At 32.7% G+C, this 25350-nt stretch overlaps 1 long non-coding RNA gene and 1 pseudogene across 1 annotated transcript; one reads left to right on the top strand and one right to left on the bottom strand.

Moving 5' to 3' along the window:
* Nucleotides 1-25350, bottom strand: part of LOC108481071 (uncharacterized) — a 112575-nt pseudogene that overhangs the window by 15739 nt on the left and 71486 nt on the right.
* Nucleotides 8920-9696, top strand: LOC128280148 (uncharacterized). Its single transcript, XR_008270379.1, has 2 exons — nt 8920-9002; nt 9409-9696. It is a non-coding gene; the product is annotated as an uncharacterized LOC128280148 (long non-coding RNA).

The raw sequence follows: 25350 nt of genomic DNA, 5'->3' as shown, positions 1-25350 counted from the left end.
TCTCTCCTTTTTTTTTTTTTTTTCGTAGACAGTAAGAGATTTCAATTTTAGGTTGGGACACACGGGAGTGTGAGACTTCTACATTGTCGTGTCTACCCTGCACCTTATTTGAGCCAATTTGGACAGAGAGTTACACGGTTTGTTCATACGGTCATGTCCCCTGAACACACGGGCGTGTGTCTCCTTCACATGGGCGTATAGACCCTCACATGGCCTAGGCACTTCTATACGGCTGTGTGGCCCTATTTCTTAAATTTTCATTCTGTGTCAGATTTTGACCTATTTGAGTTTTTGTGTGTTCTGACCTTCGGCTAGGTCTTAGTAAGGGTGGTTGAGATTGTTTTGGCCCGGACTTATATGTTACTCGTATTCATAACACTAATTTAATGGTTTGATTATGTGTTAAGTGATGTTACCTAGTAATTATGTACCGTTAAAACTGATTCTGAATCTGGTCGATTGAAAATGTGTACCTCTGATCCTATTTGACTGATGTACGACTGTTTGTAAGTTGTGTACATTGTTTCTGTAAGTCTGTTATTGATCTGTTTGCATACATACATTTGCATAAAATTTTGGGTTTGGTTATGAAGAGAAGGAAGTCTGATCTAATTTGGCAGTTTTAACTGCAACATATTTGTAACACCCCTTACCCGTACCCGAGGCCGGGATAGGGTACGAGGCGTTATCGGACAAACATAAAAACATTAAACTAAAATACAGGCATAAAATTTCATTCATATTTCAAAACGTTCATTCACTTGCACATAGTCCCTTATTTGAGTCTACGAAGCCCAAAACATACTTTAGAAAGGGTTCGGGATTAAACCGAGAACTCACGAAAATCTTGGAAATTTCATGCTTTAAGGCTCCACACGTCTGTGTCTCAAAGTCGTGTTCCATACACGGCTGAGACACATGGTCGTGTTTCTGCCTGTGTGGAATATACTTAGGCTATTTTCCAAGCTTTGGTCAACCTTAATCTCTTACACACTTATACAAAATCAAAAGCATATAACATGGTATTCATTTAATGATTAAATATTCTCAATTAAACCACAAACATAGCATTTGTATGTCATCATACATGTGTCTCTCATACTCATTTTACCTTGTTTATTATAGTACCACTTATACATTTATACCAAGATTATCATCTTACCAAATATCTTCACTTAATCATCAAGCATTCATATTTAAAACTAGATCATATCTTTATAAAATACCACAATTAGGATGCATAAAATAACATGTTTGCTTGAAACATTTCAATTCAACTCCATACCCAACAAGCATTACATTGAGACTAGTCATATATATATATATATATATATATATATATACATGTCATGATACATATCATTCTCTTCTGCTTTTCTTATAAACACATATCATTTAATTTATTATATCAATATTTCATATACCATAGTTTCCATGTATTCCACATATATTTATTTTCCTCCTCCTCCTCTCCATTCCACATCCTTAATGTATATAGCATTCTTGTAAGTACGATTTCACAATTTACTAATAAATGCTCACATCAAACTGTCCACACGAGTCATAGTCACTTACTTATTTATAATTCAAACTACAGATATCCAAATTAAGATCCATAAATTTCCCCTGAAACTAGACTCACATAGCTTTCCACCATAAAATTTTCATAATTTTTGGTTCAGCCAATTAGTACATTTTATTCATTAAAATTTCCCCTGTTTCACTTTCTGATAGTTCTGACCTCTGTTCACTAAAAATTAATTATCTCACAGTACAGAACTCGGATAATGTTCTTGTTGCTTTATCTTGAAAATAGACTCATTAGAGATTTTAAAAATATAAGTTTAATCCTCTAATTAGTTTTATCCAAATTGTTTTGATTTTCCAAAGTCAGAACAGGGGATCACGTAATCATTCTAAACCAGTCTCACAAAAACATAAATATCTCAAAATATAGAACTCCTTTTCTTGATCTGTTTCTTTTATATGAAAATAGACGCATTAAGATTTAATTTGATATCTCATTCAGTCTCTGATGCAATTTATACTATTTTTGGTGATTTTTCAAAATCACATACTGCTACTGTCCAAAATAGTTTTATTGCTAATTCACCCTTTCACACTTTCTTTGTATTAACCTCATTTTAACATACATATCACAAATCATTTTCACCACATTTCATACATCACAAGTATAGGCCCATGATCACAAGGTCACCATGAAATCATCCTCATGTATAACTTACTTGTTTATAACCTTACCACATCCTGGTCACTTAATGAACACATCATTCACATAACCAAGTTCCTGCACTTATTCATCACAAAACTCACAAAGCAATACATAGAGAGTCTCTCGTTGAACACTTCGGATCTATCCTCGATACTTTGTGGTTTCAGCACATAGCTCCACCCATCATATAGTTCGGCTCTCTTGTACACATCGTGAACACTCAGTACCACCCATGTGACCTAGCCAATTTATCTCGTAGCTCTCATGTCTACATGGTGTCCTTCACTTGGAACCAAGCATGCGACCTAGCTACATATATCCCGTAGCTCTCTTGTCTACATGGTGTACACATAGTATCACCCATGCGACCTAGCTACATAATAATGTCTTGTAGCTCTCTTGTACACATGATGTGCACCCAACACCATACATGTGACCTAGCTACATACTATCTGTATCATCCAATTTTTCCGAAGGTTCAACCGGGATTTCTCTCTCTTTTCCAACAATTTCACTAATCAAGTAATTATCCACAAACATATTTCCAATATTATTATAAAATATTATAATACAAGTAATATTGATGTATTACTTACATATAACCTTACATCTCATTTAATATCAAGGCAATAACATTAAATTACACATTGGCTTATTAAAAATCATATGAACTTACAATTTCCCATAATATCCATAATCATAGAAATCACATTTATGTATGATAATTCAATGCACTTCATGTACCATAGACATATTTTTAAATAAACTTGGCACCATAATCATTTAATTTAACATAATTCAATTAATTCACTAAATTTAACTTACAAATATAAATTACAAAGATTATTGTTGTATTATTATCATACCAACTTACATACTTTCAACACCTCGAAAATTATAATAAATTATCAATTTTACATTGAAACATGCATAAATTAATGCTTATTATACATATGAACTTACCTCGATACTAAAACGACCATTTTACCAACTTTCACAATTTTCGATTTTTCTCTCATTCCAGGTTCAAATCTCGTTTTTCGGGATCTAAAATATCATATTTTACTTATTTAATTAATGTACTATTCAAAACAGTCCTTAACTCAAACTTTGGAAAAATTACAATTTTGCCCCTAAACTTTTGCATATTTACACTTTTGCCCCTAGGCTCGGGAATTAAACTTCATCCCTTATTCTTATGTTTTATGACATGATGATCACTTTTACCTTGTATGGCAACATCAAATTCGCACTCTAACATATACTTATGACTATTAGGTATTTTTATCGATTAAGCCCTTTTACTCGTTTTCACTCAAAACCGAGTAGCACAAGTTGTCTAACATAATTTAAAACTTCGTATTCTATCATAAAACAGAAAAATAAACACATTTCACCTATGGGTATTTTTCCAAATATGAACCCTAGCTTAAATTATTGCTAGAATAAGCTTAATCAAATTACCGGGATTCCAAAAACGTAAAGAACTTGAAAAACGAGGTTAGAATAGACTTACTATTGAGCTTGGAAAGCTTGAAAACCCTAGACATGGCTTCCCCCATGCTAATTTCGGCCTCCATGAAAAAGATGAGTCAATTTTGGCTTTATTTTCCCTTTTTATTTCTTTTAATTACCAAATGACCAAAATGCCCTTCCTTTCTAAACTTTCAAAAATTCCATCCATGTCCAATTTTTTCCCATCAGTTAGAAATTGGTCAAATTGCTATTTAAGACCTCCTAATTAATATTTCAAAGCAATTTCATACTAGAAACTTCTAGAATACAGGTTTTGCAACTTATTCAATTTAGTCCCTAACTTCAAATTGAGTACTTTATGCATAGAATTTCTTCACGAAATTTTCACAAAATCATGCAATCATATCATAAACCTCAAAATAATCATAAAATAATTATTTCTATCTCAGATTTTGTGGTCCCAAAACCTCTGTTCCAACTAGACCCAATTTTGGGCTATTACAATATTTGTACAACGATTTACCGTAATGTACTATACATATACTAGCTCAGCTGCATATTGATACTTTAGTGGCTTAGTTCCACGTATGTGGTGTGTATGGCTGGATGGGCTTTCCAAGGTCCTTTGTGGTGTGCAGGGTTGGTTGGGCTTGATATAGCTCATATGTATTGTGCTGGGTGGTCGAAGTGGTGTTCGATTGGTTGGGTAGGATTTATGATTTTTGCATAATTCACACTTCTGATTCTATGTCTATTTGTTTGATTAATTAGTACCTCAATGAAATGCTCTAATTAATCCATATTTGTATGGGTACATGTATGCTTAAAATGACAACGTATTTGAGTTAGGTTTGTTAATGTAACTCTCAGTTTAGCAGATTGTCATTTGAGTTATTCGTACATGATTTGTAAGCATATAATTCATTTTCTGAACCATCCGTCGGGCTACCATTTTTTGTTTTCATCTGTTTCGAACTCACACTGAGCTCGTGTAGCTTACCCCTTTAATTTTCCCTTTCAGGTACTCTTACGTTCTAAAGCTGGACTTGGTATGTTGGAAGCCTCAGAGTGATAGGTTTTTAAATAGGCTAATAAAGTATTTCTCTAATTCTGAGTTTAAATAAATGGTTTTGGACTGTAAGTACTATTTTGAAAACTGTGGTACGAATTTTGTGTCATATACACGTAGGTGTTATTTGTATTGAAGTTGGGAATTGGAGATTTTATTTTCGAACATGTTTCATCGTATCTATCGTTTTTATTTTGGCATATTTTGTTAAATGATTGAGTTTGATTAAAGCAACAGTTTTCTGACGAAATCTAAAACAATTTGTTTTGTAAAAACTTTCTACGATCACTTCTGTGATCAATGTAACCTCCGAAATTCAGTCTAAATTTCTAGGCTGGGTTTTGGGGCATTACATTTAGTGGTATCAGAGCCAGGTTTTTAAAAACTCTGCTTGTGTATTTACGTATTCGTGTACGCGCATGTTCGTTTTTAATTTTTTTTATTTTTTGATAAACTATACCACAGTATTTTAAAATGATTTGTGTCTTAGAAAATTTTTTTGTGAAAATGAGATGTCCGGGACTCCAATGCCAGTTCATGCGAAACTTAGGAAGTTGTAAGACTAGTTCCGTAAGATTAGAATCGTATTGCTTAGGTATTTATTTGTGTTCAATGTTGGAAAATGTAGACTTCTTTAGAGATTGTTACGAGGTTCGATATGGATTTTGTGGTAAGCGAGATCACGAAGATTAGTCTAGTAAGAATCTCGAGGGTTTGTCAGCTTCTTCAAGACGTGCACCTATTCAGGAGTCAGAAGTCAATGTTGTTCCGCCAGCTTCGGGTAGTGATAACCCAGAGGTTGGTACTGAGGTGTTGACTCGAGTAGTGAGAGAGGATCTAGAAAAAGTTTTTGAGGCTAATTTAGAGAGAAATAGAGAGTTGGTTCAAGGTAGGTGTGTGGATTGTGGTCAGAAAAGAGATCGTAGTCCTTCGAGGTTGGAGCCTCGGTCTGCGAAGCGTGTAAAAATGCAATTGAGTGTCAGTAACGGTAATATTGAAGGTTCAATTAGTGGTGCAGACGTTCTAATTTGTGGCCACTATAAGAGGAGCCATCTGGGTTACTGTTGAAAAAAGTCGAGAGCGTGCCTTAGGTTTGGGTCCCTGGGGTATCAGATTAGGGAATGTCCTCGGCGACGTTGAGGCAGGTACTATTATAGGTTGTTATGATTCTCTGTGTGTTATTTATTAGAATAACATTGAATGTTTATTCGTTGGACAATGTTTGTAAGTATGTATTCAGGTGAATGAGTATCTACTTCAGTGGTTAAATGTTTGGAGTATGTGTGTGAGTTTTTAAGGTTAGAATATAGTATGGTAGTGTTCAAGTTTAGAGTGTGTAGTGGGAGCATAGTGGTAGTCCCAAGGTTAAGAATTTGTTCTGTTAGCGGGAAATTTCAGGGACGAAATTTATTTAAGGGAAGGTGAGTTGTAACACCTCAAATTTTGGGGTTAGAAGATTTGAGGTTTGAAGTAAGGGTCATTGAGTACGTTGAACAATTGGGTTAGTTTCCACGTTTTAGTGTCAAAATTGGCATGCTGGTCTGGTGGTTGGTTGTGTGTTAGTTCGCCTTTAGGTTCTAGGTTTGAATCCTCATGTGTGTTTGAGGGAGTAATTTTATTTCAGATTTGGCTTTTTTTTTTAAGCTCCTAAAATATCTATTTATTTTAATTTTAATTTTTTAAAATAGAAAATCCCAAAAAGAGTTGCACGTTTTTTTTTTCTCCTACATTTCCTTTATCATATTCTTGTTTTTTTCCTTCATCTTCTCTCTATCAGTTAGAACTCTGTTCCTTGGCTTCTACTCCATTTCTTTTGCTTTGTTTTGCAATTTCGTCGACAGGGGTTCTGAAATCGGTGGATTTGAGGTGTTGATTGTTTGGGCATTTTAATTGTGTATCAGGTATGGGTCCGAAAATTTTCCTTTTTATTATTTGAAATTCTAATTTGGTTTCGTAAAATTCTATAATTACGGGTGTATTTTTGAATGGTTTAGTTTCGATGATGGATTCTTTGGAATTTGGTTATATCTTGTATGTTACTAAAATTATATAGTATGTTTTTGGGATTAAAGTAGATAGGAATCATTTTAATAATGGTTACATCATTTTTAATCAGTTTAAGAGTGAATTTTGGAACTACTATTATTAGGAATTCGTTTCGGGGAAGAAAGGCATGTTTTGCAGCTTGAGTCGTTGCGGTTTTGTGACCACACGAGTGGCCACATACGCGTATACTCCATACGAGCGGACCACACTACCGTGTGTAATTGAAAAAATTAGGGATTTAGAAGAATTTTGGTGCCACACAGCTGTGTGGCTGATTTTGGGGATTTTAGTAGATTTTCACACGAGTGTGTATGCCAGACACACGGCCGTGTCCTGTGGGCACACGAGCGTGTGAGACTTCCACATACTGTGTCTGACCTGCTAGGTCTTAATAAGAGTGGTTGGGACTTTGTTTTGGCCTCAACTTATGAATTACTCGTATTCGTAGCAATAATTTAATAGTTTGATTAAGTGTTAAGTGATGTTACCTAGTAATTAAGTACCGTTAAAACTGATTCTAAATCTGGTAGATTAGAAATGTGTACCTCTGATCCTGTTTGACTAATGTACGACTATTTGTAAGTTGTGTATATTGTTTCTGTAAGTCTGTTATTGATCTGTTTGCATACATACATTTCAATAAAATTTTGGGTTTGGTTACGGAAAGAAGGAAGTCTAATCTGATTTGGTAGTTTTAACTGCAACACATTTGTATAGCGATTTGCTGTAATGTATTGTACATATGCTAGCTTAGTTGCATATTGATACTTTAGTGGCTTAGTTTCACATACGTGGTGTGTAGGGTTAGATGGGCTTTTCAACGTCCTTTGTGTGTAGGGTTTGTTGGGCTTGATATAGCTTATATGTGGTGTACTGGGTGGTCGAAGTGGTGTTCAGTTGGTTGGGTGGGATTTTTGATTTTTGCATAATTCACACTTCTGATTCTATGTCTGCTTGCTTGATTAGTTAGCATCTTAATAAAATGCTCTAATTAATCCATATCTGTATTGGTACATGTGTGCTTGGAATGAAAACGTATTTGAGTTAGGTTTGTTAATGTTATCTCTCAGTTTAGCAAATTGTCGTTTGAGTTATCCATATGTGATTTGTAAGCATATGATTAATTTTCTTAACCATCCGTTGGACTACCATCTTTTGTTTTCGTTTTTCGAACTCATACAGAACTCGTGTAACTCACCCCCTTAGGTTTCCCTTTTAGGTACTCTCGCGTTCTGAAGCTGGACTTGGCTAATAAAGTATTTCTTTAATTCTGAGTTTAAATAAATGGTTTTGGACAGTAAGTACTGTTTTAAAAACTGTGGTACGAATTTTGTGTCATATACACATAATTGTTATTTATACTGAAGTTGGGAATTGGGGATTTTATTTTCGACATGTTTCATCTTATCCTAACTATCATTTTGATTTCAACATTTTTTAAAAATGATTGAGCTCAATTAAAGCAATAGTTTTCTGACACAGTCTAAAACAACTTGTTTTGTAAAAGCTTTCTACTATCACTTTGGTGATCAATATAACCTCCAAGATTCGGTCTAAACTTCTAGGCTAGGTTTTGGGGTGTTAGAGTGAAGGTTGTCGTGGTCGATGACTCCTGGTGGTAGTTTGGCCTCAAAGAAGTATATATCGTTGTATTTGGCCAAATTTTATTTTCAATGAAAGGTGGTATAATTGGTAACTGCTGTAATAACCCATTTTTAGTGAAATCAGAACAGTGACTTTGGGACCACAAATCTGACAAGTAAATTTTTATTTTATTATTATTTTAATGTTTATGGGATATTAGAAATTTTGTATTAAAATTTTGTTCAGAAATTTTGATGTTTGCATGATTAATTAAGTGAAAAGGACTAAATCATAAAAAGTATAAAAGTGGAGTTCTATTAGTTAAAAAAGGCTACAAGGCTATGGAAATAAAACCACATGGACTTGGCTGGTAATCATACAATATATATAATGATAGTGGATTTTTATGGCATGGTTTAATTTGAAATTAATAAAATTTTTAAAGGTTAAAAAGGTAATTAGGTAAATAATGTTAAAACAAAACAAAACAAAAAAAAATGATATCATCTTTATTTTCCTTGCCCTAACCGATTTTAAAGAGTAAGAAACCTCCAAGGATGAGTTTTTGTTCGGTCAAGCTTAGATTGGTGTATGGTAAGTGTTCCTTCCAATTGAGGATAGTCGTAAATTCATTCAGTTTCAATAGATCTTTCTTAATCCTTGCTTCTTGATTATTTTCCATTTTAAATTTTGGGTTTCTCTTTTAATTTTAACCATTGCTTTTTCTTTTTCTTTTTTTTGAAATTTTCATAATTCCTTGGGGATCTTTGCAAAAGAAAGAGCTTTCTTCCATTCGAAATTCAATAACATCTTCTCTTATTTACTTTAATTTGATTTCTTGATTAATTTCTCTCTTAATTTCATTGTTTTAATTAAGTTTTCGTTTTGGAAATTTCCAAAATTAATCAAGGCATCTTGCGTACCAAGTTATCCTATCAAGGTTCAATCGTTTGAGTTTGATTTATTTGGGTTTTGATTTGATCTCGTGCTTCTGCGTCAGGATTGAACATTAAATAGACTTTGTGCCTATTTCAAGCATTCTAAATAGACTAACTTATTGAAGCAATCTTGAAGAAACTAAAGAATTGAAAAAGCAAGTTGAAGACCTCCTAGAGAAAAACCTCATTCGTGATAGTCTAAGTCTATGTAGTTCTAGTGCTTCTTGTGCCTAAGAAAGATGGTTCGTGGAGAATGTTTATTGGATTGTCAAGTGGTCAACAAGATTATGGTAAAGTATAAACATCTAATTCCTCAGTTATATGTCATGCTTGATGAGTTAAATAGTTCACACATTTTCTTTAAACTTTGACTTAAAAAGTGGTTTCCATCAAATAATAATATGGAAACTAGCTTTTAAAACTAAATATGAATTTTATGAGTGGTTAGTGATGCCATTTTGTTTCATTAATGCTTTTAGAACTTTCATGTTTGATAACATACTAATTCATAATATTGAGCATATAAAATTAGTATTAACTGTGTTAATACAAGAACAAATTTTTTCTAAGAGTGATAAGTGCATTTTTTATGGATAAGGCTACCTTTTAAGTTTTATAATAAATTCTTCATGAATTAAATTGGATAAGAAAAATGTAAAAGCTTTGAAGAAAGGCCTTAAACCATTTTTGTAACGGCCCGATTTTTAATGATACCAGAAAATGCAATTTCAAAACTCCATTTCTGTAAATTGAGTCTAAATATGTAATATGAATATTTACGAGAATAATATAAAAATATATTAAAGATTGGTCCAAAACTTTTGTCAAAATAATAGTTAATTAAGGTCGAATGACTAAATTGTAAAAGTCCAATCGCTATAAGTTTTTAATTGGTCAAAGGTTTAAGGACCTAAATAGAAATTAACAAAAGGTCTAAATTAGGAATTAGACCATGCATATTTGAGAATTAGTGGCCATGAGTTTCAAATATTATTAAGAATAAATAATAGTTAAATTAAAGTTAATTAAACCAAGTTAAGTTAATTAAACTAAATTACCTAAGACTAATTAAAGTATAAAAAAGTTGAGATAGTGGAAAATTCTACTATCTTCTTCAAAAAAGAACTGTCCACCATTAGTGGAAACAAAGAAAAACTCCCAAGCTTTGTAGCATTCGACCAAGGAAAAACTAAGGTAATTAGGTCCTTTTTCATGAAATTTTTATAGATTTATGGTCATGGAGTTTGATTTAGCTAGCCCATGTACCAATTTGTAAAACTATTAAAGTTTTAGAAAGTTATCATTGTTTATTTCTTGGAGAATTAAGCTTGAAATTGATAGATGTTAAGCTTATAATATGAAACTTGTAACACCCCGATCCCGAGACCATCACCGGTGTCGGACACGAGGGGTTAACAAGTCAAGTCCACATATTTTGCCCACCAATTTGACATTTCCAGTCGGGCTGGAAAACTGCGTCACTGTCGCCTTAAAAATCATATCTCGAGTTTCAAAACTCGGAAACTGGTTTCGTAAATTTTCCCTGAATTTAGACTCATATATCCATCCATGGATTTATTTCTAGAATTTTTGGTCGGGCCAATTGGTACAGTTTATTAGTTAAAGTCACCCTGTTACAGGGATCGACTGCTCTGACCTTCGCGCGTTACAACTTGAATATCTCTCTGTACAGGGCTTTAATACTGGTACCGTTTGTTTCTAATGAAACTAGACTCAAAATGGAATCTGCACATATAAGGCATGACTCCTAATTATTTCTGGATAATTTATAGTAAATTTTTAAAGTTGCAACAGGGGACCCAGAAACCATTCTGGCCCTGTCTCACAATAGCTTTAATATCTCTTAACAAGTAACTCCTATGACCATTTCGTTTCTTCCATATGAAAATAGACTCATCAAGGTTTATTTACATAGCTTATTCACTATTTAATTCCAATCCTACGAATTTTGGTGATTTTTCACATTCACGTCACTGCAGCTGGCAGCATCTGTTTTCTAAGGTAGGTCTTACCTATTTGGTAGTCTCCATGAACCAACTAGTCTTGCCATACATAGGTTCATATATGATCATTTTAACCATGCCAATGGCTGATCATGTGACCAACATTCCCATTTCCAAGTCATAGCCACATCATGACACCAAATATATATACATACAAACCACAATTAGTCTAAGTCGATACTTCACTTTTACGAGCCATTTTCGCATGGCCGTACATATATACATCACAACATATTTAACCAACAAGGGTAGTCCTATACATGCCATTTCAAGTTCAACCAAGAATTTATACCAAAATGGGGGCTTGATAGTGTGGATGACTTGACTTCAACGATCCCGAATCCGATTGCTATCGAGCGAAATCTAGAAAACCGAGAGTCAAAGCAACGGAGTAAGCATTTTATGCTTAGTAAGTCTCAAGGAATATAATCAACTCTAATTACAGCAATACATTCACATAGTCAAATGCATCATTTCATTAATACACATTCTTACTTCACACTTCATCATTATATACTTTCACAAAGTATCAATCAATTCAATAACTGAAATTCATTAGTCGATTGAGCGAATGTTGCTCAAACATGTCGACTTTCCAATGCACATATAACGTACCTTATCCTTTGGGCCTTTCGAGTGTACTAATTGAATTCATTACAGCAACCAACACTCACCTCCAGCCCAAGATTCTTCGGAATATAACCGGATATAATCACGTGCACAAATGCCTTTGGGTCTTAGCCCGGATAGAATAACTCGCACGAATGCCTTCGGGTCTTAGCCCGGATATAGCCACTAGCACAATTGCCTTCGGGTCTTAACCCGGATATAATTTCCAGCATAATTGTCTTCGGGGCTTAGCCCGGATATCATTCGATTTCTCATGTACACATACATCAATAATCATTGGACATATTTCATTTTCGTTACTAAGGCTCAAACGCACATATATTCACAAGCATATTCGCCTTCGGGACTTAGCCCGGGTATCATTCAATTTCTCATACACACATAAATCAATAATCATACACATCCATACTTCATCTCACATAATTCAAGTAAGGTCACTTCTTGAGGACTTACCTCGGATGTTGTCGAACGGCTTTTTCGGCTATTCGATCACTTTTTCCTTCCCCTTGTCCAATTGTGGCCCTCTTAGCGCTTGAGCTAATTCAAACAAATTCAATTTATTAAAACCTCATTGTGCTTGCTTATGGCGAATATGACAAGGAGTTTAAATGGTCATATGGCCACTCTTTAGCTTGAATACACAATGGTCATGCACATTTTATACTACATCAAGCAATTCAATACAATTTATTTGAGCATCAAGGAAAAGCTAAGGCCTTCAATAGGCTACCCAAGGCCGAATATTCATGTACATGTTGAGGCCAATTATGCACTTAATACCTCACAAAAACAGCATGCATTTTACTAGTTAATGCTTTGCACATTGTGGCCCAAAACTTATAATATAGCATCAAGCACTTATATGTGTGCTAGGCCGAATTGTGCTTGCAATTTCACAAGCATTCTTCAACATCTTCTTCTTTAAACCAATATATTCATCACTTACTTCATAGCCAATATGAGCATGGCCGAATTTCAAGGTGTCCATAGCCATCCAAAAATACAAATTTTAACTAACATGCAAGAAGTATGAACCATGCTCATGAATGCATCATGGCCGAATATGACAATCATGCCCCTTTTCAACTTCAATCATGGTTAAACAAAAAGAAAACTCAAAATCTTACTCATGAGTAGACAATCCATCATTGCATGCATCATCATCAAGCTTCACACTTAGCATGCAATGGCTTTATCACCATAACAACTTTGGCCAAATACCATTTCCATGGCATAACAAAGATTTGAGCCATGGCTAACATGCACATCAAGTTAGCAACCAAAACATGCATGAAACTCCTAACACAACCTCATACATACCTTAATCTTGATGCCAATTTAGCCAAATCGCCTTCTAGATCTCTTCTAAACCAAGCATGAAGCAAAAATCCTCTTTCTTCCTCCTTATGATTTTCAGCCAAAAGATGAGAAAGGATGAACACAACAAATTTTTTCTTCCTTCTTTCTCAACTCACGGCAAGGGGGGATTACCACACTCACACACATTTTTTTCATTCTTTTCTTACCCATGCTTATTTGTTTATTATTTCTCCCTAATGCCCAACAAAACATGTTTCATGACATGTTTAGCCCATATCTCTTTGTCATGGCGGCCATCACTTGTACAAAGGGAATTTGACATGCAAGTCCATTATTTTGCATGCATGCTTTAATTAGTCATCACACATTTCCCCATCATACTTTCAAAGTTCACTACTAGGTCCTTTCTAGTGAAATTCACCTTTATAACACTAAATCAATCATCAAAAAATGTCATACATGAATACACACATATTATAGGCATCGAAATAAATTTTAAATTATTTTTATGCCTCAGTTTTGTGGTCCCGAGACCACCTTCCGACTAGGGTCAATTTTGGGCTGTCACAAAACTAAATTGTCAAATTAATTTAGCTTATTATTAACTTTGTTACATTAAAGACTAGATTGAATGAATGTGAAACTTGTCATGAAATTATGTTAGAAATAGGATGTATAAGGCCCTTAATGAGAACACATGAATACGAATTTTAATCCAAAGCTAGGAATAAAAAGTTATGTTTATCTCGAGTTCAATGACTAAATTGAATAAAATGTGGGAGAAATTTCAAACTAGATTTCTATAAGATCATGCATATCATAGCATAGTATGAAAATATTTGGTATTAATTGATGTCATAAAATAATTCTATAGATCAAAAATTGGATCAAAGTAAAGTTAATCAGGAAAAAACTATAATTGCAGATTAATCCCTGAAGTATCCTCTTTTCACATTTTGAATAGGTAAGTTCATGTGGAACTTACTATCTTGTTTTATATTATGTGTGAATTGTATTTGATTTCATCTATATGTTTAGCTATAAGTAGAATTTAGTGAATTTGACATGTGTAGCTTAAAATGGACTGAATTGAAAAGTCATGTGAATATTGGCTGTTATGAAATAGTACAGGGTGAAAAAATATAAAACTTGATTGATTATAGAAGTTGCAAATGAAATATGTAATTGTGTACTGGGATTGTAATGACATATATACGAAAATGATGCCTGTGTGAACTTAGTGAAATGTTAGGATACGGATGACATGCCATTAGGGTTATACGCACGCTTGATCAGAGATTTTATATATCATAGGTTTAGCTCAGATGGGTAACCTTGTTATAATGTTTGCTTGTGTAAGCAACCCTGATATTTTGTCAACTTCTATGAGCAACTTACTTTTGTGTGTCTGAGCCTTTTTTACTATAGTTCTACCGGGCGATATTCAATTGAATGGAAATGGAAACTTAAATTCGAATTGGCAATGAGATAGTATATATGTTGATATCTGATATGTAATTGGCATGTGATTCCATTAATGTATTAATATTACTCATGATATGGAAACATGACTAACACACTTGATTGGTAATGTTGTTATGTGACTAGCTATGTCATTAGTGCCAAGGGTAGTCATGTTGAATGTCAAAATTATTAGTTTAATTATGATTAAAATGATCAACCTATGTGTAGTGATTCCATTTGAACTTACTAAGAGTTCTTAATACTTACCTAATTGTTTCATTTCCTTGTAGATTGTTACCTTACGAAACTTGTCGAGTCAGATTAGTGAGGAGAACGCACTATCCAAAGACGATAATTATATGTTTAATTTGAGTCTAGGTTATGTGGCATGTACATAAGGGCTCTTAGTGTGCAAATGGTCATTTTGGAGTTGATAGTCTTCTATTAATTGTGGTGATGATTGATTTTGAATATACTATTTGGTATAAAACTTAGTGGTACATATTTTGGTTAAGTTCGATACTATGTGGATGATTATTTTACTTTTGAAGGGTTTGGTATGTTAAAGCTATCATTTAGACTATATGAATTGGTTAAATTGAATTAATGATTTGGGGATGATAAGCTAATTGTTAAACATGTTTTATAGCTAGTGTATGCTTTGTTTGATTCATGTCAATCTCTTTGAATTTCTTAGTTTTCAATTGCTTTAATGAACATTTTTGAGATTGTAATAAAAGCATTTTGGAATGGATAAGTGAAATGGACTTGAATATGTTTAAATGTTGAATGGTTGGATTGTATGCTATAAAAAAGTTGATTTAAATGGTTAGATACTTGAATTGGTTGTCACTGGATTGGTTTAATGGTTTTATTCTTGTGTAAGGTTGAATGAAACACTTAATATATGGTTTGAAGTCAATTGAATTAGGTACCAAATATGTATTTTTCCAAAAACAAGGGCAACATTGCAACCACAAGTCCTTGACGTCGTAACGTCATCTGACAAAGAGTAGCACTGCGACGAATATACACGTTGTCGTAACATGACTCACTGAGTTGCAAACATCGTGACAAAGAGATAATGAAGTCGTGACGTCGACCTAATAATTTTAAAACTTTACATTTTGGTCCTAATTCAAGCTCAAGTTAGCATAAGAGTTTTTGTAAGCTCATGTAAGACTTGAAAATAATTGTGTATCATACTATATGCATGTACTACTCGTATTCAAATGTGTAATGACATAAATTGCGTATATATTCAGTTATTGTTGCTTCAGAAATGAGTGTAGCATTCTGTAGCTCAAACTCGATGATCGAGTCGAGCAAGGGGTGTTACAATTTTTGAGGTAAGATCTTGTCTTGGTTTAATAAGTTTCTATGGTATGTTTGTTTCTATTTTTCCATTATTGCTTCTCATTTGATAGAACTTATTAAAAATGAAATGTTCTTTAATTTGACTCATGAAAGAAAAGACATTTAATAAACTTAAAAGAGAAATTATGTAATGCTCTCATTTTTGTTTTACCAATTTAAATAAGACTTTTGAGTTTAATTTTGATTCTTCTATTGTAGATATTGGCACAGTCCTTATGCAAGATAACAAATTATTTTCCTACTTTGATGGGAAGCTTAATGAACCACAATTGAACTTCTCGACCAATGATAAAGAATTGTATGCCTTGATAAAGGTGTTGCAAGTTTCGCAACATACCTCTTGCCAAAAGAGTTTTTGATTTTACACTAAGCATGAATTGCTTAAGCACCTAAAAAGGCAAGGTAAGTTGAACAAGCAACACGCGAAATGAGTCGAATTCATTAAATCTTTTCCTTATGTGATATGATACAAGAAAGGTAAGGATAATATAGTGGTTGATGCATTATTAAAGAGCGACACTTAGTACTTTGAATGCTAAATTTTTAAGATTTGAGTATATCAAATATTTGTATGCAACTTATTTTGATTTTTCAAGCATTTATAAGACATGCAAACATGATGCATTCAATAATTTTTATAAGCATAGGAGGTATCTTTTTCGAAATAATAGACTTTACTTGCAAAGTTGTTTTATACGAGAATTGTTAGTTAGGGAAGTCCATAGTAATGGGTTTATGGGCCATTTGGTGTTATTAAGACTTATGAAATTTTACATGAATATTTTTATTGGCCTAATATGCGAAAAATTGTTGAAAAGAATTTGATCTAGTTGTATCACTTGTAAACAAGCGAAGGCTTCCTTTATATTCAAACGTGTATGATGGAATCCACCTCAAATTTTCCTTTATTTTTTCTAATCTCACCGTAGCATCAATTTGGAGGTTGTTTGGCACCCCTCTAGTGAAAAAAAGCCAACTTTACACACCCCAATTTTTAATAAGAGCACAATACCTCTAGTGGAGTCATCGCCAATCTAATGGAAGATGTAAATTCTATTTTACCTTCCTCTTTTCTCCTGAATTACTATTATTTTTATATCAATTTTATTATAAATATAATATTAATTATTATTTAATATTAAAAAATTAATATATTTTTAGTATTATATAATTTAAATAATTTTAATATGAATATAATTTTAATAACTTTTAACTATTGTTTAGTTTTATTATTTAATATAGATATGATTTAATAAAGTTTTATTTTTATTATATATACATTCATTTAATATTATGTCCTTAAATATGATTTTCAATTTTCATCTCACCACTACAATTGTGTTAGGATTCAAACACATATATCACTATTGATTTTAATTTCACTATAACAAATACTTAATGTCACTACTAAAATGATTTATTTCTATAACAGCTTGGTTTTAGCTAAATCGGAACAGTGGTTTCAAAACCACAAATTCGATGTCGAAAAATTATTTTAATATTATTTTCAGTATTTACAGCATGTTATTTGATATTTGTGAAAATTTCGTGAGCTAATTTTATCGATTGGTTGGTTAATTTGATAAAAAAGGATTAAATTGCGTAAAATGCAAAAGTTGCATTCTACTTGTTCAAGGTGTTTAATTGCTATGATTTAATAAATCAAAGGTCCTTATAATGTTATTAGTCCATGATTAGTGTAAGTGGACAATTATGGCCATCCAATATATGTTTTAATATATTTATAATTAAAGGTATATGTGTAAATTAGTAATTAACATAAGATAAATAAAATAAAATCAATTTAAACTTCATGCTCATGTTTTTTAGCTGAAAATACAAAGAAGAAGAAACCATAGAAGTTGTTTTAGGGTTTGGCACTTGCAAGGTTAAATTGGTAAGTGATTTTAGCTCGGTTTTGATGATTTCTATGTTTTTGTAATCGTTGTAGCTCAATCTAGCTAGCCCGTACCTTAGATTTCGAAACTATTAAAGATTTTGGGAGTTGTCATTATTGAATCTATGTGTTCTTTGATGTTTAATGTTGAAATATCAAAGCTTGATGATAGTTTTACATGTTTTGTTAAGTGATTTTTGATGATAATGCATAATAGGGATTAAATTGTGAAATATGCAAATTGTGTGGTTGAAATATGAAATAGATGAAAGTTTTGGGCTGCTAGAGACCTATAAATAATTCAGCCAAGCAAGGGTTTTGTTGAATTGTGTGAATTTTATGTATTTGTGAAATAGGGACTAAATTGATTAAATGCAAAAGTTTAGGGGCTAATGTGTAAAAATTCCCAAATATGTATTTTTGGATAAATTAAATGAGTAGATGAATAAATAAATTAATTTTGAATTCATATAGATCAAGAAAGAAAGAATTCAGATTTAGATCGGGGGAAAAAGTTTATTGAGTAGTTGACCCGATCCATCAATTCCGAATATGAGGGAAGTTCGTATGTGATGATTATATTATAAATGTATGTTAAAATCCTTTAATATTGCATAAATTGTTAAAACAGGATTATGGTTAATGTATGAATTGTGAAAACGACTCTACAAATGCATTCGATGATAGAAACGAAAAGTGTGAAAGCCCGGTTGAACCTTAAGAATAGTTTTGGATACTATTGACATGTGAGTAAATGATACATTGAGTTGGCTTCAGGCTATGATATTAGCACTTTGGTGCGTATTTTACCAATTTGGCTTTGGGCCATGCATATCGGATGATTTGGCTTCGGGCCATGATAATAGTTCTTCGAATAAGTTACCTTGAGTTGGCTATGGGCCATGGTATAGGTACTTATCGTACAGGACTCTTAAGTATGCGATTTCTATTCCGAATGGTTCAATGGGTAAACGAATGATGTGGTTGAGAAAGAGGTTAGTACGAAGCAATACAGGTATGTACAGAACCTATTCGAGTATTAAATAGTGAAAGTTCGATGAGTTTGTATTTGATCATGTTTTGAGACATGAGAAAGGTTTGTAGTTAATGTGTATATGGTTTTGTCATGTGTAATTGGTTGATTTGCATTTATTCGATGAATTAAGTTATTCACGTTCGAGCTTACTAAGCTATGAAGCTTATTTTGTGTTATTTTTCTATGTGTTATAGTGAATCAAGGCTAGTTCGGATCCAGGAGCCATCTGGAGCATCATCGCACTATCAAACATCTAAGTTTGTACTTTTGAATTATACAATTATGGTATATGGTGTGTATAGGCTAGATGTGGTATTTTGGTTGTGATTATAGTCATGAGATTTTGTTTGTAAATGATTTTAATATTGATGTGTGTTTGGCTATTAGAAATGGTTGTTAATGACTTTTGTAAGATGTTTATAATGCTTTGTGAGATGGTTGTTTTGGTATATATTTGAGTAGGTGAAATTGTTATATTTGTATAGCATGAATTGGGATTGATTTTGGCTGCCCTTTGTGTATGGAAATTGTAACAGCCCATTTTTTTTAGAGTTGATCGGAACAGTGGTTTCGGGGCCACCAAATCCGAACGAGTAGGTTGGTAAATATTATATTTAATATTTACGAGTTAATTGTGATTTTAAAAATGTTTTTGATATTGTGATTTTTGTTTTATAAGCGATTTATTAAGTTTAAGTGGTATGACCCTAAGGTCAAGTGGGTTTAGAAAATGAGGTATCGGGACCTTGTTTCTATAAACCGAGTCGTAAATATTTTATAAATATTTACGTAGTGGCAATAAGATGGTATTAAAGTTTCGTTGAAAAATTTTATCGTTTCGATAGTTAATTAAACAAAAGGACTAAATTGTGTAAAGTGCAAAAGTTGTGTTCTATAACCTAAAGGTATTAAATAGATATAGAACTTAAAAGTAGAAGTCCTTATTTGGTAATTAGCCCATTAAAGAGATAGTGGGATATGATGGCTTGGCATTTGGTGTAATAAATAAAGTGTATAAAAGTTAATATTGTAAATTGGTTAAAATAATAATAAAATGAATATAATAAAAGAATCAAGGTGTCATCTTTTTCATTCTCTTTTACCAGTAGAATATGAAGGCTTGAGAAGCCATGGAAGAAGCTTCCAACTTTCACTAATGCATGGTAGGCATTTCTAGTATCGTTTTTAATTATTTTTATATTTTCGGGATCGTTGTTGCTGAATCTATCTAATGAGGGGACTATTTTGCAAAACCATTGAATAGTTTGATATTTTCCATTGATGAGTATAATAGGGCTTTGAAGTTTAATGGAAGAATATGAGTCATTGTTGATAGTTAAACACTTTTTGTTAAGTGAATTTTTGTGAAATTGACAATTAAGGGCTAAATCGATAAATATGAAAACTTTGTGGTTAAAATGTCAAATAAATGAAATGTGTGGGCTGCTAGAGACACTAGTGATATTCGTCTATAGTAGAATTTTACTCAATTTCATGAATTTTCATTTTTATGATATAGGGACTAAATTGTAAAGAAGTTGAAATATTAGGGGCAAAACTATAATTTTGCCATAAAGTGAATTATGGACTGTTTTGATACCATGAACATTTGGCTAAGCTTAATTATGGTTAAAATGGTTAATTTGCATGTTTTGAGCTCGAGGACTAAAATGAATAAAAGTAAAACTTTAGGGGTAATTTTGTAAAATGACAAAATGACCAAATTGTATGAAATGAGGTGTTTTAATGTCTAAATTAATATACTGAATGAAATTATTAATTTAGATCAAGATCGGGTGGAAAATCGAGAATAATGAGAAAATTACCAAAATGCCCCTGAACTTTGGTATCTCTACAATTTAGCCATGTAAGTTCGTATGCAATAAGTATTGTTAAATTGATGTTTCTAATGCTTTAATATTGTATAAATTGTATATATCGTGAATATTTTAATGTCCGACGACATATCGACAAAATGTGGCACTTAGTGTGCGGGGCAATCAAATATGGTACTCGATTATACGAAATATTGAGAATGGCACTTAGTGTGCGAGATATTGAGAATGACACTTAGTGTGCAAAATATCGAATGATTCAAAGGAAATTATAAATTGTGATTGAATGATTAAATAGAGCAAAGTGAAAAGGTATACATGCTATATTATATGAATTGTTTATGAGACGACTTTATAATGGTGATATTTGGGCTTTGAGCCTAGCAAGCTTTAAGTCGGTGAATAATATTATCGTGTTTAAAACCTAGCGGGCTAAATGCGGTGATTTGATAAAAGTCTAAGACTATGAGACCTTGTGTTAAATCGGCAATTGAATTTGTTCAATGCATTAATTTGGCCAGGTATGTGATATATTCTTATGCATGTTAGATCGATTGGAATTGAATTATGAGTGTGAAATGTGAAGCATAGGTGAAAATGCCTATGTCATATATGTGAGTAAGGGCAAAACCATCATAAATTATCGATAAGGGTGGACTATGTGCGGAATCATCTTATAATTGCTAATTTGAACGGTTGTGTGCGAATCATTGAGAATGATGTATTGTATTGAGATTATGTTTGAGTGAAATTATAGATATGTGATGAAATTGATTGGTGATATACATGTTTAAATAATGTGAATGCAAAGAATGTGTGAAAGAGTAAATTTGTAATAAATCTGCTTGGGACAGCAGTAGTAACGTGATTTTGGAAAATCACCATAAATTTTTGGAGTTGAGTTAGAAGCTAAATAAATTATGTAATTAAAGATTAATGAGTCTAGTTTCTTATAAAAGAAACCGTGTAAGCAAAAGAATTGCTGATAATGAGATATTTGAAGTGGCGTGGGATAGAGTCAAATGACTTCGGGGTCCCCTATTCTATTTTTAGAAAATCATTATAATTTGTTCAAAAATGGTTATAAGATAAAATTTATATGCTTAGACTCCTTAATGAGTCTAGTTTCAAATGAAATCAAATAGAACATATTTTGAATTCTGTACAATGAGAAATTTGATTCGTAGTGAAGAGTGGTCAGATTAGTCAAACAGTGAAACAGGGGAAACTTTAAGAAAAATATGGTATTGATTGGCTAAACCTAAAATTCTGAAAATTTTATGGATGGAAGATATATGAGTCTATTTTCAGGGAAAATTAACGGCAATTGATTTGGAGTTTTGTAGCTCCAGTTATAAATAATTTAGTGACTATTGCTCAGGAAGACAACTTGTAGTGAATTTGTGATTATGTTGTAAACATTGATAAAACTTGTTAATGAGTTGCTTATTGTTTTCTTATGAACTTACTAAGCGTAAAGCTTACTCCCCTTTTCTTTCCCATATTCCCTAGGGTTTCCAGGTTAGATCGGGTTGGAGGCCGTCAGAGATATTATCACATTGTCAAGTCTACACTATCGGCGTAAGTAAATCTTAGTGTTTGAGTCTATGGCATGTATAGGGTTGTAAAGTTGAGTAAGTAAATGATACAAGACTAAGATATTGGTAAATATTTAATAATGCCTCATGAATATTTTGGGCCTTGTAAGCCCGATTAAAGGATAATATCGTGTGTATGAAAAGTTTAAAATTGATCAAAAATTTTTACGGTCGGTTTTATATAAATGGATGAGTTTAAATCTGGTAGCACCTCGAACCTGTTCCGTGAGGATCTTGGCGAAGGGTGTTACATTTTATTGGTATCGAGCCATGGTTTAGTCGGTTCTAGGACTATCATGGCGTATGTGAGTCTAGTTGTACATGCCATATTTGACTGCGATAGTGTGATATCTCGACTCGCGAAAATTATTTGAATAGGACAGATAAGTCTTTCAATCAAGCTAATTTTAATAGTATAGAATATGTACTCGGATGTTCAAATGAAATTGTGTTCTATCTTGATTTGAGTAAATTAAAGTTGGCTCAAATGTTTAAGTGTTCATGAATATATGAATCCAAAGTTAAATGAAATGATATGTTCAAAGTGCACATATGTGATGTTTTATAGACTTGGTTAAGTCACTTCAATGTGCAACAACAAGTGAACATAGGCACTTGTGTGTGTGAGTTTCAGATGTCGAGCAATTGTGTGTGCGAGATCGGTTGTTGAGGCCTTGTGTGTGCGAGTTCAGAATCGAGCAATGTGTGTGCGAGATCGATTGTTGAGGCACTTGTGTGCGAAGTTCCGTAACCGAGCAATTGTGTGTGCGAGATCGGTTGTTGAGGCACTGTGTGTGCGAGTTCCGTAATCGAGCACTGTGTGTGCAAGATCGGTTGTTGGGGCACTAAGTGTGTGAATTGAGATCATGTAAGACTTCGTCTGAGACGAAGGCATTGATTTGAAGTAGTGTATAAGACTTGGTCAGATGTATGTAGTTCATGTGAAAATGAGACGTGATAAATAACAGATAAATATATGCTATATGTGCTTGACATGTGACCTTGTGGTTCCATGAATCAAACAGGGAAAAATATGACATGTTTTGGTTGGTATGTATTGGATATGTGCAAGTTTTGTTCATACGAATGAATTGACAGTTATCGATTTAATTTAAAATCATAGTCATAAGTTATTAGTAAATATAAATAAGTGAAGCTATTAAATAAGGTTATATGAACTTAAGAGTACTATGAATGTATATGCAATTGAGATTATTTTTCAATTCGGATTAGTTATATGGAATTTTCATAATCATTGAAATGATTTATTTGCTTAAGGCTTACTAAGCTTTCAAAGCTTATTATGTGTGTTTTCATAAGATGATATGCTTTCCAACCGAGCTAATTCGATAGTACGAATGTTATACTCAAACGTTTGAGTGAAAATGTGTTGGTGATGAGTTGAAACTCATAAAAGGTATGAATCGAATGCATGATATTTCGCTATTGATAAATGTTATAATTATATGAGTATATGAGTTGTGATGTTGGGTATATAATTGTTGTGTGAATATTTTGATTTGGAATTTATGATTTGATTTAGCGTATGAGCTATGTGTTAAGTACCAAATGATCATAAGTAAATGATTACTAGATGTTTGAGAATGCGGAATTAGTAATGAACTGTTCGTTCATAATAGTATGTGTGATGTGCATGCTTACGTAAGAGTTAAAATTGTTGGCTTTACAACCCTCACCCCCTCATTGGTAAAGCATTATAATGAGATCCGTACTATATGGCTTAAATAAGCTTACAAGTGCGGAATGACAGAGTCTCGTGATTGAAAGATTAGTATTGTGATCAGATAAGAGAATGAGTCCGCAAGTGAAGACAGTAATAGAAAAGATATTGGATCGTGTTGAAGGCCATTTGTAATATGCAAAGTCGTTGTTAAAAGAAAAGTTGAATTAGATGAAACCAAATATTCAGATATGATATCTAAATAATATATTAACTGGAAGTTCTTCCGAATTGGCCTCCGTTAGTGTTGGGATAATGAGAAATTAGTGATATCAGAGATAGACAGTAGAATTATATTTGAATTATAAAGATATTTGAGCACAGCAATTATAGTCGAATGGTTTACGAAAACTCTTCTGGGTATTCTATGTGTTCAATTATCCTCAGAGGTATGTGAAGCTGTATAATTTCAGATGAAATTCTTATCATGTGAGAACGTTATCTATATATATTGATATATGAAAGCATTGTTGGGCTGTTCGGGTTACAATCAGCATTATTATATCTTTCTCTGGTATTCTATTTCATTTTATTGGAAGAAAAGATCGACGATTAAATCTGTGTGATGTTGGTATTCTCCTCCTACTGGTTGTTGATCTGCTTAGTATACATGAAGATTATATTGTTTCTGTTACTGTTGATTCCGGTGCATATGAGTGATGCTTTACTTCTGGATTTCCTTTGAAACATCATTGAGATATCTGTCATCTGATATGGGTGCTTTCTTAAAAAAGATTAGTATAGTGATATATTCGAGAATTACAGTATCTCGCTTTCTTATGATTCTATATGGTTATCTGTGAAAAATATCTATTGAATGACTGTAACTATATTTCAATTTCTTTTATGTTCAAAATGTATTATTGATAATTGGGACATTATATATCTATACGGTTGAGATGTCAGCCTTATTATGGCACTATGATTTTAAATTATCTAATGGTTGTGGCTTCAGTATGGTTCAAAGCTTCGTTGATTAATAATTGAAAAGTTATTACTTGACAGTTGAGATCGATTCAGTTGTCTAGTTTGATTAGATTAATTGCTTGAAGGATTAATCGAGTTACTTGTATCTGAATCTA

The sequence above is a fragment of the Gossypium arboreum genome, chromosome 1, assembly GCF_025698485.1.
Source record: "Gossypium arboreum isolate Shixiya-1 chromosome 1, ASM2569848v2, whole genome shotgun sequence".
NCBI classification, from domain to species: domain Eukaryota; kingdom Viridiplantae; phylum Streptophyta; class Magnoliopsida; order Malvales; family Malvaceae; genus Gossypium; species Gossypium arboreum.
The sequence above is the reverse complement of the archived record's forward strand: the minus strand, read 5'-3'. Positions and strand labels throughout refer to the sequence as shown.